The sequence below is a fragment of the Rana temporaria genome, chromosome 5, assembly GCF_905171775.1.
Source record: "Rana temporaria chromosome 5, aRanTem1.1, whole genome shotgun sequence".
NCBI lineage: Eukaryota > Metazoa > Chordata > Amphibia > Anura > Ranidae > Rana > Rana temporaria.
In genome coordinates this window covers 214253772-214272429 of record NC_053493.1, presented here as the reverse complement: position 1 = coordinate 214272429, position 18658 = coordinate 214253772, and positions in this window count along the sequence as shown.

The window sequence follows — 18658 nt, the reverse complement described above, 5'->3', positions numbered from 1 at the left end:
GAATTAGGCCCCGTACACACGACCGGATCTGTCCGTTGGGATTTATCCACGGATCAGTTCCAGCAGACAAATCCGGTCATGTGTACGGCCTAGCGGACATTTTTCGGCAGAGATTTCTCCAGCCGACGGTTTTCAAGTGGATACAAATTTCTTAGCATGCTAAGAAATCTATCCGCTGGAAACCTGTCCGTTGGACTGATCCGGTCGTCTGTACAGACTCACTGGATAAGTCCAAGCGATCCCCATGCCTCGCATGCGTCGAAGTGATTTGACGCATGCGTGGAAGTATTTACCTTCCAGGGTCACGCACGTCGCCGCGTCATCGTCGCGGCGACGGCGCGGCACGTCACCGCGTATGTTTTCCGCGGGTATTTTGATCTGATGGTGTGTACAGCCCATCAGATCAAAATCGTGAGCAGAAATGCCCGCTGGAAACGGTCCGGCGGACCGTTTCCAGCGGATATCCTCTCGTCTGTACGAGGCCTTAGGGTTGTCCCGATACCGATACTAGTACCGGTACTTGTACTCGGTCTTAAAAAAGTGGTATCGGGACAACCCTAGTTAGAATGGACTACTGGAATGATTATGGGGTCTATGTTATGTGCAAAGCTACTTTATAACTTTATAGGCCAATAATCAGCTAATCTACCAACCAAAAAGAGGGAAACAAAGTAAGGAAAATGTTATCACAATTTGCTCATTTTGAATCTTGTTGCTGACCCCTCTTACTCTGCTACCCATTCTCCTCCAAGATCCATTGTAGTAAATACTGCTCTCAAAAATTCCATATCAGAGCCCTATAGGCTTCAGGGCCACTCAAAAATACATTGAAAGGGATGCGCAGGCACCAATCATTACAAATTCTCGTTTATGAAACATTTTAACTGGAAAGATACCCTTTGCTGAAACCTACTGAATACTGCATATCATTTTTCAATATGGTGTTGTAGAGCCTGACTTGAAAGTGTTACTTCATAAACAAAACTTGTTTGTACTTAAAACTGACCGCTGAGCGTAAAAAAATATTGTTTTTTTGGAATGTAAATGGATGCTGCTTTATTGCTACTTCTACCTATAATGTAAGGTCAACAGATGTTCTCTGTACTTAAAGTGTTACTAAACCCAGGACCATGTATTCACTATATCTGGCCTCCCACAGAACATGGCAATGCAATAGCTTTAGTAAGTATAAACTGCTAAATACCTTTTCTCATCAGCAGTTAGAGCAGTCTTGTGACTTCTATCAGTGTCTGGTTAAAGCTTGTAGGAGGAGTTTTCATTCTCCTCTGATTGTCCTATGAGGATGCAGGACAGATAGTGCTGATCACATGCACTCTCCCCCCAAAAATGTTTTTTTTAAATCTCTAGCAATACACACCAAACTGAGGGTGTGCAGCTTGTCCCCAAGGCTCTGTTCTATCAGGAGATGGTTTGGGGACAGTAAAAGAAGAGGAGGATCAGAGAAGACAGGATCAAACAGCCTTTTTTACAGAGGATTAACCCCTTAAGTTCCACACAGAGTATAACAAGCGTGCTTTACTGCATATACAAACTGATTTTACTATTGTGGGTTTAGTAATACTAAAGGCTTTTCAGCTGGAAAAGTATAAACGAATGAAGCCACCAATTCTAAGGACTGGTAAGCTGCACTATATATGACATTTATTTTAGGTTTGTGAAGTAAGTAGCGGATGTGGGTTCTATGGTCACATCATACCCTTTATTTTAACATCAGCTTTGATAGCAGTACAATCAATAGTTATATCTGACATCTGTTTCCACAGATTCCCTGTATACTTTTGCATTTCTGCTGTTTACTTTTTTAACCACTTAAGCCCCGGACCATTTTGCAGCTAAATGCCCAGGCCAGGTTTTGCGATTCGGCACTGTGTCGCTTTAACAGACAAGTGCGCGGTCGTGCGACGTGGCTCCCAAACAAAATTGGCGTCCTTTTTCCCCCACAAATAGAGCTTTCTTTTGGTGGTATTTGATCACCTCTGCGGTTTTTATTTTTTGCGCTATAAACAAAAATAGAGCGAAAATTTGGAAAAAAATGCAATATTTTTTACTTTTTGCTATAATAAATATCCCCCAAAAACATATATAATTTTTTTTTTCCTCAGTTTAGATCGATACGTATTCTTCTACCTATTTTTGGTAAAAAAAATCGCAATAAGCGTTTATCGGTTGGTTTGCGCAAAATTTATAGCGTTTACAAAATAGGGGATAGTTTTATTGCATTTTTATAAAAAAACATTTTTTTACTACTATTGGCGGCGATCAGCGATTTTTTTCGTGACTGCGACATTATGGCGGACACTTCGGACAATTTTGACCCATTTTTGGGACCATTGTCATTTTCACAGCAAAAAATGCATTTAAATTGCATTGTTTATTGTGAAAATGACAGTTGCAGTTTGGGAGTTAACCACAGGGGGCGCTGTAGGGGTTAGTGTTCACTTAGTGTGTGTTTACAACTGTAGGGGGGTGTGGCTGTAGGACTGACGTCATCGATCGAGTCTCCCTTATAAAAGGGATCACTCGATCGATACGCCGCCACAGTGAAGCACGGGGAAACCGTGTTTACATACGGCTCTCCCCGTGCTTCAGCCTCGGGGAGCGATCGCGACGGAGCGGCTATAAACGAATAGCCACGCCGTCGTCCCGGATCGCTCCCCGAGGGAACCCCCCCGCCGCACGCATCGGGGGGGGGGGGGGTCCCGATCGGACCCCCCTCCCGCTAGAAGGCAAGGACGTATATATACGTCCTTCTGCCTGTCCGTGCCATTTTGCGGACGTAAATAGTCGTGCGGCGGGCGTTAAGGGGTTAAGGAGTATATATCCCATGGTACCTTGCTGCCTACAAGCAGTGATTCCCGTCCTCCTGAAACTCCTCCTCTCAGCACTTCTGTAGTTCAGGTAGTAGTCTCTGAAATATGTGACACATCAGTGCCCCCTCACAGGGCAGTAAGTAAGGACAGCAAGTAAATGATGTGTGGAGAGCTTCACAAAGTATAAATTACTCACTTCAAGACAGTTGAGATTATGGCCTTGCCTTTTATCACAAATAACAGTGTAAATACTGTATTTTTTATTTTTTTTTGCTGGTTATGTGACTGCAAAGCTCCAGCTTCCTCCTGTAAAGCAGAGGGCCGACGACTGGGATAAAAAACTGCACTAATCATTGTCAGAAGGGGGGAGATTCTCCTACCATCAGCCGCATGCTAGAAGAGAGAGCAAGAGTAAAGCTTTGCAGTCACATGACTCCATGGACAAAACACTGATTTGTTATAAAAGGTATGCAAGGCTATGAGGTGGAATGGGGGTGTGGAGGGAGGGGGACAGAAGATCTAAATGTCAGTTTGGCAGTTAGCCTTTTTTTCTACTTTAAATACATTTTTAAACAAGACTCAAAGAACCTTATCTTTATTGTGTAAACTACTAGACCCATCAATCCACTATAAAAAGGAAATAAATAAAAGCAGACATGTTTGAGGTCGAGCAGCAGACATGTTGTGTGACAACCATGGCTGCCCCATAGATACAGTAGAAAAAAAAGATAGTCATTAGGGTAAAGAATGTGTGTTATTAACTGGATTGAAAACAAAATAAATGCACCCACTACAACTCAGGACTAAGGCTCCATTCACACCTAGGCGTATTGTCGCCTGTAGCGCGACGCTATTGCAGCCTGCAATACGCTAGAGGGGTGATTTAACATTGTCGGCTATGGAGATGGTTCACATCTCCACGCCGAACGCCGAAACGCCGTACGCCTGAAGCTCAAAACAAGTCCCGGACCTTTTTTTCAGGCGGCTTTCGGCGTTGGGCATAGCCGACAATGTTGATCACCCCTCCGGCGTATGTTAGGCTTAAAAAACGCCACGTTTTGTCGCGGCAAATCGCGGGTGAAAAACGCTGCAATTTGTCGCAGCAAATCGCGGTAACATACGCCGCGTTCAGGTGTGAATGCAGCCTTATATGATGCTGTATATTCATTTTAGTTTTTTGGGGGGGTTTTTGGTATTAAAAGTAGAAGAAAAGCCTAAAGCCTAGTACACACAGGCTGAATGGAGACAGCGTCGGCAGGTTCAATAGAAACCGGCTGACATTTGATCTGTGAGAATGACAACCATTCCAACCAACAGAAACCGGCCGATCGACCGGCTTCTGTCAAAGGGACATGACCGAAAAAGGTCTGCCGACCGGCTTCCTGTCAGCACTCTCAGCCAATAAGCGCTGACCGGAGTGTTCTGGCAGGGGGCAGTCATAACACAATAGAACAGCAGGGGAGATTGCTATTCTAACATTGAATGGTTAGTACAGTGGCTCTGACCTAAGCTGTCAGTTTTTCTTCATTCATCCGCTTGTAGTAATGTGTACGAAGTCTAACCATTCCACCACCCCAAATTCTTTATGGACCTTGCTTTGTGCACTGCTGTGCAGTCATGTTGAAACAGGGAGGGGCCATCCCCCAAACTGTTCCCACAAAGTTGGGAGCATGAAATTGTCAAAAATGTTTTGGTATGCTGACTCCTTCAGAGTTCCCTTCACTGTAACTAAGGGACCAAGCTCAACTCCTGTAAAACAACGATACGCCATACTCCGCCCTCCACCAAATGATTTGGACCAGTGCATTAAGCAAGGTCCATAAAGACATGGATGAACTAGTTTCGGGTAGAGGAATTTGACTGGTCTGCACAGAGTCCTAACCTAAACCCGATTGAACACCTATTAGATGAATTAGAGCAAAGACTGCAAGCCGGCCGTCTCGTCCACATGAGTACCTGACCTCACAAATGCGCTTCAGAAAGACTGGTCAAACATATATACAGTACATACATAAATATTGTTGAGGGAGGGGGTCCAATGTTGCTGGGAGGTCAACTGTTGCTGGGATCTAATGGAGAGGTCTGTTTTGCTGGTTGCTGGAGAGTCTATTAATGCTGGCTGTGGGGATCTACTGTTACTGGGGAATCTATTGTTTAGGGAAGGGGGTCTATTCAGGCCCGGATTTCCCACAAGGCCACTGAGGCCAGGCCTTGGGGCGGCAGGGCGCCAAGGGGCGGCAGTGGCATGGAGTCCCCCGACGCCCAGGACATACAGTTAAGGGCAGTAAGTTATGGGGGAATCCGCTCGCTCGTTAACAAGTAATTGCGGCGATGTTGCCAAAATCACTTGTAAAATGTGTGCTCCCGTCCGTCCTCCCCTCTCCCTCCACCCCACATACCTCTCTTTGCTGGCTCTGTCTTCGGGACTCCGTCCTCCCCCCGGCCACCGAGTCTGTCTCCTGTCCCTGCTGTCGATGTACACAGAGAGAGGGGAGAGCTGTGCTCTTCCCATCTCAGCTGTGACAGGAGTTCTAGCACAGTGTTTTGGAGGTGACAGGGTCAATAAAGAGAACATGTCACCTCCAATTGCTATCACACAGGGAATTGTTTTCTTCTGTGTGATAGCAAAAAAGTTAAGTGAGCAAAATTGATAAAAAATAAATAATAAGAAATAATAATGAAATCAATAAAATAAAAAAGTAAAGAATAAGAAAAATTATAAGGAAAAAAATAAGAAAATTATACAAAAATAAAAAAAAGTAAGCGACAAGCTACAAATAATAATAATAATAATAATAATAATAATAATAATAATAATAATAATAATAATAATAATAATAATAATAAAAAGTGATAAACAAGTAAAAAAAAAAAAAAAAACATATTTTAACTAATTGTGCCACCCATTTTCCGTTGATTTGGGGGGGGGGTCGGTTTTCAGGGAGGGGGTGCATTGCGGAACCTGGCCTTGGGGTGGCAGGGAGAGCAAATCCGGCCCTGGATCTATTGTTGCTGGGAAGGTCTTACATTGTTGGGGCAGTCAATTGTTGCTGGGAGGGATCTACTGTTGAGGGAAGGGTCTGTTAATGATGGCCGTTGGGAGATTTTTTGTTGTTGTTGGTAAGGGGCTGTTTTTTATTCCTGGGGCAGATTTGTTGGTACTGGGGGGGGGGGGTTCCGGGGGTATTTTGTAGGCTGGGAGTATTTGTTTTGCTGGGGGGGTTGTTCCTGTCTGCAGGGGATCTATTTTACTGCTTTTCTTGCTATTATTGCCAAATTCTATACAAATTAGGGGGTGGAACCAGGGGACGGTGCTCAGAGGCAAGGGGTGACTGAGAAGAGGAGAGTATCTGCACCTATTTTCTGAGAAAAAAGCGCTGTATATATATATATATATATATATATATATATATATATATATATATAAAATCATTTGCTTTATCTTTGTAATGCATCTACAGCATGGCACTAAAAACTAGTCCTCATTATCATATTTATAAAAGCTTTACATTGAAATCAAGTTACATACTGTATTAATGTGGATATTCTGAATGTTGCTTCTTGTGAGGAGTACACATTGATAAATCCATTAAACCTGTTTTTGAATGACAACTGTCATTTCCGTAGCTTTTAATTATTTTCCACTGAAAAATTTTGGAGATTTGAACCTGGAAAATACAAATAATATTTTCCAATTATTAGAGAGTTCATTTCCAGTTAAATCTGACGCTGTTAGGCATGCCAAGTTTTCTGAAGACCACTCGTTCTTGTAATATGAGAATACTTGTACAGCAAGAGGCCTGCAGGAAAAGTACAAGCTGAGAGATCTCAATATTATGTGCCATGCATATTTGTATAATAACAAGGTAGTGTGCTAGTAAACCTCTGACTGGGGTCACAGGAAGTTACTTAGAAATGATAGTAATTAATGTAAAAACAAAAAAAAAGTTTTCATAAATTCTCTTTTACTCTCTGTAAACTGCTAATCTGGTAATTAATACATTGTATTTTTGTTCACCACTAATTGTACCCTTTGTCAAATGAATGTCGTTTTTTATTTCTTTAGTCGTATTTAAAACATTTAGGGATTGTTCATAGTAAACCTTACCACAATACAGGAAGTTTCATTTATTCTTAAAGAATATCTGTACTTTTAAAAGACATTCGCTATTTAAAAATATCCAGAAAACCTCAGCACTTTCTTTCCTTGAGCTATGAGAGCTGACAGGTTTAGGTCAGTGTTAAATTGGACCTTTGGAAATTTTTTCATCTTTCCATCTATTAAATCGTCTGCCCTTGTTTTAACTTTAGATAGTAAAACTTTTTTTTTGTCCGCCAGTAAATACCTTAGACAGCCCACTTCCTGTTTCTTGTCTGGTAAAAAGCCTAACTTATGACATCATGCACAGCTCTCTAATTCTCGTGAGAGTTTGCCAGGAAAGGAGGGGGGGTTGAATCATAAGAGGGCCAATCAGAGCTGCAGGGCTGTAGAGCTGGTGGTGTGCCTCTGTGTGTCTGTGTAAATCCAGGAAGTGAACAGGCAGCAGCTTCAGCTGCCCACAGTTAAAATGGATGCAGACTCAGTGGAGGGAGATTTCTGCAGCTTATTTGGCATGTACAGAATCACATTATACATAAAATAATATGCAAAGTGGTTGGAGGGAAGCTTCAGAATGGCGAAGATGTTTTTATGACAAACTATGTGAGTAGACTGCAGTTCCTCTTCAAGATTACTCCATGGATGAGCAGAAAAGGCCAGACAACAGCTATTCACGCGAAAAATGTGTTATCTCCATTACAAATGCTACTTTTACTCCCGTCTCATACTTTATTCTGAGCAAGCGCGGGTTTCTTAGCATACACGCGCTTGAGTTTCTCGTCGAAAACCAGCCTGTCTAGGAACTCGACGAGCCAATTTGAGACTCCTGTCGAGGAATTAGAGAACTTGCTCTCTTTTTGGCTCGTCGAGTTTCTCGACAGTTTACTCGACGAAAATGTACACACGACCGGTTTCCCTCGGCAAAAAAATATCTCCCAGCAAGTTTCTTGCTGTTTTTTACCGAGAAACTCGGTCCTGTGTACGAGGCCTGACTGTGAACTCTTCTGCAAAAAAATAAACCTGCCTGCCTGTTTGTAGTTACCTGTAAAATGCAGTGGTGTACCTAGCACATCTGTCACCTGGGGGGTGATCATTTTAACAAGCCCTTAATCCCACTCCATAAAAATGGTCTAAAGCAGGAATATTGAATTAAAATTGATGTGTCGGGATCATTCTGCGGAAGAGACATCCTACCATGCTGTCCAATCAAGACTGCCAAAAACCGTGACCTGAAAAACGCCAAGGAGAAGATGCCAACTGTGATGAGGGACCTAAAACAGTTGAAACAGAGTTAAGTATTGCAAACTTTAGTTACGCTTTAAAATAGACAGAATTCCCTGGGACACGTATGCAGATAAAGATTTCTTACCTTTCTTTGACTTTTCTTACTTTTTCAGTAACTTAGAAAATGAACGGACCTTCCGATTAGGTCCACCTGAAAAACTGACAGGTGGACCTATTTAGACCCTTCATGTGAAAGGGGCCTAATGTCTTGTACACGGCCGGACTTTACGAGAAAAAAAGTCAAACAGGCTTTTTTCCTCGGAAAGTCCGGCCTTGTGTAGCCTACATCTGACTTTTTTGTCAGAAGTCCGACGGACCTTGAATAGAGAACCTGTTCTCTTTCTTTCCTTCGGACTTCCGACGGACTCACAGCGGACTTTTGCACGGTCGAAAGTCTGACCGTGTGTACAAGGCATAACAGTCACCTAACACTTGCCTTTCTGGTACAGTACATTTGATTTAGCAGTATTAAACCCCAAAAAATAAAAAAATGCATTTTATTGAAGCATACCAGTTCTTAGATGTGTTGGCTGCATTTGTTTTCTTCTGTTGGTCAGGTTTTATTCATTTATGTTAAACCTTAATCCCAAAAGGAAAAAAAAAACTGTTGCTGTAACTGCTTAAAAAGTGTTAGCTGGACTTCAGCTTTAATTTGTTAGTCAAGTCCATCTAAATTGTCTGGTGCATCTTACACTACCCTGGCCAAAGGAGCCTCTGTTCCTCCACCATCCAGAGTGGACACACCCTAATGCCGCGTACACACGACCGTTTTTCATGACGAGAAAAATGCAATTTTTTTAATTGGTCGTTAAAAATGGCAGTGTGTAGGCTCCAGAGCATTTTTCTCGACGAGAAAAATGGCCATAAAAAATTTAGAACATGCTCTATTTTTTTTCGTAGGTTTTTCACGTCGTCGTTTTTCTCGTCGTGAAAAACGGTCGTGTGTACACTTTAACGCCGAGGAAAAAAATGCGCATTCTCAGAAGCAAGTTATGAGAAGGGAAATTTGCATAATCAGCCCAAAGGGTGGCGCCATTCGAATGGAACTTCCCCTTTATAGCGCCGTCGTAAGTGTTGTACGTCACCGCGCTTTGCCACGCTTTTCACAATCGTGTGTATGCAAGGCAGGCTTGACAAGAATCACGTCGAGAAAAACTTTGTTTTTTTCCATGACATTAAAAAATGGTCGTGTGTACGCAGCTTAAGACAAAAAAGTGTTTTGCTGTTGACAATAAATGAAAATAACCTAAAAAATAGAATGGTAAGCTGCAGTATATTGATTATTTGTTTTTGGGGTTATTACCGCATTGAGCCCCTATTTAAAAGTGTAATTATTATATTCTCTTCTGATTTTATTCGTTTCAAGCACTGTCAATCATCAACATTCACATTCCACGTCTCACACTACTATATTTCTTCAAATCAGCATGAGATACAAGTGTTAATAGTTGGGGCTTTTCCTTATTCCAGGGAGTACAAGAATATTGCTGTTTTAATCTGCCTAGCATTTTGGCTGAAAACACTACTCTACCCCTTCTAGTACAGCCATCCACGAGTAGTATTAGCACTTTAGACTGAGCCTCTCCAAGGAGAACAATGCATAATGTGGTATATATCCATGCGGATATTGCTGCTGCCATACCTGAGCATCATGCCAAATAGGATTTTCTATGTTTCTTTTTAGCTGTGTACAGCATTCACAAAAACAAATTTTAGTGACAATAAAGACTGAAAAGTAACACATGGTGTGCTCGACGAGTAGTTCCTTTGAGAAACAAAGAGAATTGTATGGAGTCAATACTGGGCTCCTAGAGGGCTATTTAAAGAAAAAGACAGACGGGTTGATTTAGGACACATGCACACAGGCGTAATGAAACATTACTGATCATCTATGAAGAACTTTGCTGGACGAGGCTGGCAGAAAAAGCCTGAGTAAAAAAATGCATGAAATAAAGAGTGTGCATTTACACATATATACATTGCAGTCCCCGGGTTAAAAACAAGATAAGCTATGTAGGTTGGTTCTTAAGTTGAATTGGTATATCAGTTGGAATATGTAAATTTTTTAAGTGTAACTTTAGCCCAAATTTTTTTGTTTTGTTTTTTGGATAGCACAGGGAAGAGTTAACACCCCTGTAACATTTGTTTTGCTGTCTGTGCCCCTGTTCAGGAGATTTCACCTCACATTCTATCCTTGTTACAATTGGATTATAAACATTTTGGTTTGACGAGGAAACAAGGATTGGTGTTAAAGCATCAGTGGAGACACCTTTTTCCCATTATAACTCTTAAGCCTCGTACACACGACCGAGGAACTCGACGGGCGAAACACATCGTTTTCCTCATCGAGTTTCTTGTTAGGCTGTCGAGGATCTCGACAAGGCAAGTTTCTCCATTCCCGTTGAGGAAATAGAGAACTTGCTCTCTTTTTGGCTCGTCGAGTTTCTCGACAGTTTCCTCAACGAAAATGTACACACGACCGGTTTTCTTCGGCAAAAAAAAGTATCTCCCAGCAAGTTTCTTGCTGGTTTTTGCCGAGAAACTCGGTCGTGTGTACGAGGCCTGACAGGAGTGAATTTCCCTGCCTAGGGATAGATTTATTCTCACTTCCTGTTGTTTCCCTCCGTTTGTAAGTATGAGTCGTATGTAGCAAAAACGTAGTTGGGTAAACGTTGGAATGTATAAAACATCTGTAAAATTGTTCCTCTTTTCTTCTAGGGTCTCATGCACATAGGTGCATGAGGTCTTACAACATAAATTATGGGCATATTTCCATGGCCTGGAGATACAGCTGGAGCATACAGCTGCCCATAGTAATAAATAGCTGTGTGGTAGCTATGCAGACATATGCTGTGCTTAACCACTTGCCGCCCTCCATATAGCAGAATGACGGCGACAAAGTGGTTGTGATATCCTGACCGGACGTCATATGACGTGATAAGGATATCACAGCCGGCACGTGCCCGTGGGGGCACGCAGCACGGCGATCGGAGGTGCTGTGCGTCAGTCTGACACACAGCAACTCTGATCAGGGTATGAAGCCTCTGACAAAGGCTTCATACCACGTGATCAGCTGTGACCAATCACACCTGATCATCGCGTGAACCAGGAAGTGCCGGTAAATGTCTCTCCTCAGTTCACAGTGACAGGGAGAGCCGATCGGTGGCAGGGGGTCTGTGCTGATAATCAGCACATTGATTATCAGCACAGCCCTCATCAAAATGTGCAAACAAGTTTCCAATAAATGCCCATCACATTCCAGGCTTTGCTCCTCCATAAAGTTTGTCAGTGCCCATATCAGTGTAGATCAGTGCCCACAACAGTGCCCAAAAATGTGCCAATCAGTACCCCATCAGTAATGCCTGTCAGTGCCCCATCAAAGTGTCAATCAGAAAAGCCTCTCAGTAGCTCCTCATCAGTGCTGCCTATCTAGTGCCACCTATCACCTATTTTAACCGCAGAGGTGATCAAATGCCACCAAAAGTAAGCTCTATTTGTGGAAAGAAAATTATAAAAATGTAATTTGGGTACAGTGTAGCATGACCGCGCAATTGTCATTCAAAGTGCGACAGCGCTAAGAGATAAAAATTGTCTTGGACAGGAAGGGGGGAAAGTGCCTGGTATGGAAGTGGTTAAGTAAACATGTGCACAGGTGCCGATCCCTGAATGAAAATTGTGTGCATTCAGGGATTTACGCCCGTGGGCAAGTGCATGTTTACGCAAAAACGCCATTTACCCACATAGAGGTAGCATACAGACAATCATTACTACGCTGCAGTTCCAAGTATTCTAAAAAGGTTTTCAAATATCTTTTGGAATAGTTGGGTCAAAGTGCATGCATCTACAGTACAATCAAAAAGTGACTCTACCAATTCTACCTGCACGAGAAGTGTGTTAAAGGCAGGCGTCCCAATATTTTTGGCAATATAGTGTGTATATATATATATATATATATATATATATATATATATATATATATATATGTAGCACTACCCCTGGAGGAGCTGCTGAGTAATTTTGGGTGGCACGTTACCTCTATCTTCTCGCTGTCCAGGGTGTAAAGAAAGTCCGAAGAATTTCAATGTCCACACAATGCAATTCTTTTTCTAGGGTGTATTTGCAGAACAGAAGTAAAGGGGTGGAAGGGTAGGTAGGTTCAGGTGCATAATCACAAATAGGAAACACTCCTGCTTCCAGCAAACAGTTCTCGTCGCCACTCTAGCCAGAGAGGGTATTGCTCACTAGGATAGGACCTCCCCTGACTTCCTTAATCAAGTGGCCTCCTCCTGCAGGACGGACAGCGTAGGATCACCTCTTCAAAAAGCAGGCCCTAGTCTGACTACTGGGCCTACCAGACTAAGCCGCAACCCCGGGCCAACGTGGTCCCAGAGTCAGGATTCAGGACACGCACCTCAGGCCAGATGGGCCACGAGGCGCGAACAATGGACCCCGCACCAATGGCGTCTGTCCCTTAAAGCCGATGTGCCAAATACTGCAGCTACTGACTTTTAATATTAGGACACTTACCTGTCCTGGAGTCCAGCGCCGTCCGCAGCAGAGGACGAGCGATCGCTCGTCACTCTGCTGCTCCCCCCGCCATCCACGGTGAGTCACGCTGCGCCTGCTGATTGGCTCCCGCTGTGTACTGGGAGCCGAGTGTTCCCAGCACACAACGGGGGGCGGCGGGAGGTGACGTAATGCCCGCAGTCTGCCCGAGACTGTTTTGGACCGGAAGTGGGTGCAAATACCTATCTGCACCCCCCTCCCCCCTGAAAGGTGTCAAATGTGACACCGGAGGGGGGGAGGGTTCCGATCAGCGTGAGTTCCACTTTAGGGTGGAGCTCCACTTTAAGTACCCTTCCCCAGCATGCACAGTGGGGCAACCACTCCCACCAATTCATTGCCGAGGGGAACACCCAATACACCCTGACATTGCTGCTGCCACCCTTGGCCTGGGGTCGTAATGACACCCCCAGGCAAGCAATGGTGGAACTCTCAGTACAGCCATGGCTGGAACAGAGGCTAAATTTGCCATTAATCATACTAGTCTGAGACAAATAGCAGCTCAGACCCCCACTAAATTTAAAGCAGCGCCTGTCAACAGGAGCAGGGTGCTACATATATATATATATATATATATATATATATATATATATATATAGTTTTGGATAGAGAACGGAAGGGTTTAGATCACTGACATTTTTTCACCTTTTATGTCCCCAAAAAATGACAGTTCTGAAGCTTTACATTACTATTTAGAAGAGGAAAATATTTTGCTTTCTGAAATTGCATTTTACAGTGGTTTAATGTATTGGCTCATTAGGTGAATCACACATTGTAATTACGGTAGGTAAACTCATAACAGCAAAGGTTTCATTTGTGATAAACAGATTTTCAGAGCATAACCTAACAATTAACCTTAGTGACCTTTATGTTGGTAAGTCTCCTCATTTTGCTGTAAACCTCAGAGTTGTATTTCATTTTTTTCCAGAGTATGTCACACCACAAATGATTTCCTGTTTGGTTATTTCCTGGAAGTCTCCAGCCAAATCATGAACTCATGGTTTCAAAATGTTTAGCTCCACCACCTGATCAAGCTCTTAGCCTTGTCAAGTGTCATGCAGCTTGGTCCTTTTTTTCTTGGCTTGTTTGTGAAGCTGACCTTTTTGTTTCAAGACTTGCAAGCCTAAGTTTAGTCAAACATTACTTTTTAATCAGCACAAGGGATAGTACTGACTATCAATTCCAATGTCCCTAGTGCTGATGGTGCTGGTGAAATCCCCCCACTCCCAGAGGGGTAATCTTCGTTATTGTGGTAGTTAATAGAGCTGAGGGACCTACAATATGCTCTCATCAAACGTGTCGACAATGCCCTCCTATAGCTATAACTTTCCTTCATTTCATAGCAGACCTCTCTATAGCAGATGCCATAGTACTGCCTCCATGGAATCCAATTTCACCCAACTTTTGGGGTTGAGATTTCCGAGAAACCCCAAGTATTGATACCTGAGACTGTATGACTGTTTACCTGGAGAGCAAATAGAAGAACACCTGACCCCTGGTGAGCCTGCCTTATAGAAAATTGTACATTTAAATATACCAAGTATTTGAATCCTGTAAACAATCAACTATGCAAATAAAATGTTCATGAAAAGATACTCTGATTGGACATTTTGGGCTAGATTCAGATAGATTTGTCTATCTTTATGCCCGGCGTAACGTATCTCAGATACGTTACGCCGTCGTAATTTAGGGCGCAAGTTCTGTATTCAGAAAGAACTTGCGCCCTTAGTTACGGCATCGTAACGTATCTGTGTCGGCGTAAGCCCGCTTAATTCAAATGTGGATGATGTGGGCGTGTTTTATGTATATTAACTGTGACCCCGTGTATTTGACGTTTTTTACGAACAGCACATGCGCCGTCCGTGAAAAAATCCCAGTGCGCATGCTCGAAAATCCGCTGCAAAACGTCATTGCTTTCGACGTGAACGTAAATTACGTACATCCCTATTCGCGAACGACTTACGCAAACAACGTAAAATTTTCAAAACTCGACGCGGGAACGACGGCCATACTTAACATAGGATACGCCTCATATAGCAGGGGTAACTATACGCCGAAAAAAGCCTAACGTAAACGACGTAAAAAAATGCGCCGGCCAGACGTACGTTTCTGAATCGGCGTATCTAGTTCATTTGCATATTCCTCGCTTAACTATACGGAAGCGCCACCTAGCGGCCAGCGTAAATATGCAGCCTAAGATACGATGGTGTAAAACACTTACGCCGGTCGTATCTTAGGGAAATCTATGCGTAACTGATTCTATAAATCAGGCGCATAGATACGGCAGGCCGGACTCAGAGATACGACGGCGTATCTGGAGATTCGCCGGCGTATCTCCTCTCTGAATCTAGCCCTTTGTATCTGTGTGTGTTGAGATTAAAATATGCTGTAAAATGCTAATGCTGTGGGCACCTTTGCTGAGACTGGTGCTAGGAAGAGCTGGAGTAGCTGTGTCTTCCCATGACCTTTCATGGGAAAGTTAGCATGTTGATACTGTGCTGATAATGTTGTTCCTATGTACTATGCATATAATATAAAATAAAGTATTCAGCGCAGACTAATAATCCTATATTAACTCTAAAATTGAAAACTGACACTAAAGCCCTGTACACACGATCGGATATCTGATGGAATCTAATCCGATGGATTTTTTTCGTTGGATATCCGATGAAGCTGACTTTCATCAGTCTTACCTACACACCATCGGTCAAAAATTCAACAAGGTGACGTAAAACACTACGATGTGCTGAGAAAAATGAAGTTCAATGCTTCCGAGCATGCGTCGACTTGATTCTGAGCATGCATGGATTTTTGACCGATGGACTTCAACACAGACGATCGTTTTTTTCTCTCGGTTTTTTATCCATAGGAAAATTTTAAAACATGTTCTATTTTTTTTCACCGATGGAAAACAAACCGATGGGGCCCACACACGATCGGTTTGTCTTCATCGGACAAACCGATCATGTGTACAGGGCTTTAGGTTAATTCAAAAAATACCTCATATGATCAAAAAAAAGGAAACAGTGCAGCGCAAAGATATTAAAACTAAAAATAACTATCTCAAAAAGTCCATATGATTCATCAACGAATGACGTCCAATGTTAATAGTCCATATAAAACAATCCAAACATGACACTTCATGTGAATAAATGGAAAGACATCTTCTCCCCGTGATCTTGCAGACAAGACAGAATCAGGTGAGTGTAATCCCTCCACCACAGATAGTTCAAGCCTCTCACCTCATATAATCGACCTGAGTAGGTCACAATGCCTTATACCCACTCCTGGGGTGAGGATGTCATTCAAAGTGTGACAGCGCTAAAAGCTGAAAATTGGTCTGGGCAGGAAGGGTGTGAAAGTGCCCTGTAGGCAAGTGGTTAAATTTCGTACCTGGGGGGTGTCTATACGTGAGTATACGGGTGATCCCGCCTCCCTCTGACGCCACAGGGAACCCCCATGGCGTCAGAGGGGGACAGGGTCACCCATGTCATCAGATGTCCCTGCCCACAGTTATATAACAGCTGTCACGGCGGGGGGTAGCGTCACTTGGCAGCCACCTCCCATGGAGGCGGAACTGTTCTGTTTTTTTTTTCTTTTTTTCATTTTCTCAACATCATCCCGTCGTCCCGAGATGGATTACATTGCTGTAATTATTATTATTATTTTTTTTAATAAAGGACTTGTCCCAAGCTGCATTTGATTTTTCATGTTCGTGTCCCAGACTTTAACGGTGTTTGCGTGTTCGAATAAAATTTTTGCCTGTTCGCAAGTTCTGGTGGTGTTCGGCTCATTTCAGTCCCCTGGTAGTGCGCCTGGGTAAGCGAGGCTCTGGAACTTGCAACGGTCCAACTCCGTCTGTGGACACAGGGCACCGTTCCTCCTCTGCATCAGAACCAACAGTCGACACTTCATACACAAAAGGCTCAGCTTCCACAGGAGTGGAAGAAGCCTGATTATCTGTAGCTCTTTCGGCTGAGGATAACGCCTGGGGTTAGGTACCACCCTGCTAAATCACTATTGAGGATCTCTGGGCTGCTGTCCCATCTGGCAGATGGAGGAAAATCAGGAACAGGTTCAGCCGACAGTGAATCTGCAGTGAACACACATGGGCGAAGTAGGTTACGGGGCAGTATCTTGCAAGGCCCAGGCTGAGGCCCAGGAAAAGGTTGCTTCTCAACTTTCAACAGTAACAATTTGTTACATGTAATGCAAGTCTACTTCGTCTTGTCTACCTATAAACAGTGGGGCAGATCCACAAAGGTATTACGCCGGCGTATCTCTTGATACGCCGCGTAATTTCAAATTTTGCGCGTCGTATCTTTGTTTTGTATCCTCAAAACAAGATACGACTGCATCTCGGCTAGATCCGACAGGCGTACGTCTTAGTACGCTGTCGGATCTAAGCTGCAATTTTTCGGCGGCCACTAGGTGGCGTTTCCATCGAATTCCGCGTCGAGTATGCAAATTAGCTAGTTACGGCGATCCACGAACGTACGACCGGCCGGCGCATTTTTTTACGTCGTTTGCGTTCGGCTTTTTTCGGCGTATAGTTAAAGCTGCTGTTATGAGGCGTACTCAATGTTAAGTATGGCCGTCCTTCCCGCGTAGAAATTTGAAATTTTTACGTCGTTTGCGTAAGTCGTTCGTGAATAGGGATTTGCGTAGAATGACGTCATCGTCGGAAGCATTGGCTTGTTCCAGGTTAATTTCGAGCATGCGCACTGGGAAACCCCCACGGATGGCGTATGCGCAGTTTAAAAAAAACGTTGTTTACTTCGGGTCACGACGTATTTACATAAAACACGCCCCCATCACAGCCATTTGAATTCCGCGCCATTACGCCGCCAAAGATACACTACGCCACCGTAACTTACGGCGCGGATTCTTTGTGGATTAAAAAAAAAAAGTAAGTTACGGCGGCGTAGTATATCTTAGATACGCTACGCCCGGCGCATAAATGCGCCGCTGTACGAGGATCTGCCTCCGTGTATATAATATAATTGTGTATATGATATATTTGTGCATATGATATATTTGTGTATATGATATATTTGTGTTTATTATATATTTGTGTATATGATATATTTGTGTATATGGCATATTTGTCTATATTATATATTTGTGCATTTGATATATTTGTGTTTATTATATATTTGTATATATGATATATTTTGGGGCAGATCCTCGTACAGCGGCGCATTTATGCGCCGGGCGTATCTAAGATACACTACACCGCCGTAACTTACTTTTTTTTTTTAATCCACAAAGAATCCGCGCCGTAAGTTACGGTGGCGTAGTGTATCTTTGGCAGCGTAATGGCGTGGAATTCAAATGGCTGTGATGGGGGTGTGTTTTATGTAAATACGTTGTGAGCCAACGTAAACAACGTTTTTTTTTAACTGCGCATGCGCCGTCCGTGGGGGTATCCCAGAGCGCATGCTCGAAATTTACCTGGAACAAGCTAATGCTTCCGACGGTGACGTCATTGTACGACTTACGCAAACAACGTAAACATTTCTAATTTCTACGTGGGAAATACTTAACATTGAGTACGCCTCATAAAAGCAGCTTTAACTATACGCCGGAAAAAGCCGAACGCAAACGACGTAAAAAAATGCGCCGGCCGGTCGTACGTTCGTGAATCACCGTAACTAGCTAATTTGCATACTCGACGGAAACGCCACCTAGCGGCCTCCGAAAAATTGCAGCTTAGATCCGACGGCGTACTAAGACGTATGCCTGTCGGATCTAGCCGAGATGCCGTCGTATCTTGTTTTGAGGATACAAAACAAAGATACGACGCGCAAAATTAGAAATTACGCGGCGTATCAAGAGATACGCCGGCGTAATACCTTTGTGGATCTGCTCCTTAGTGTTT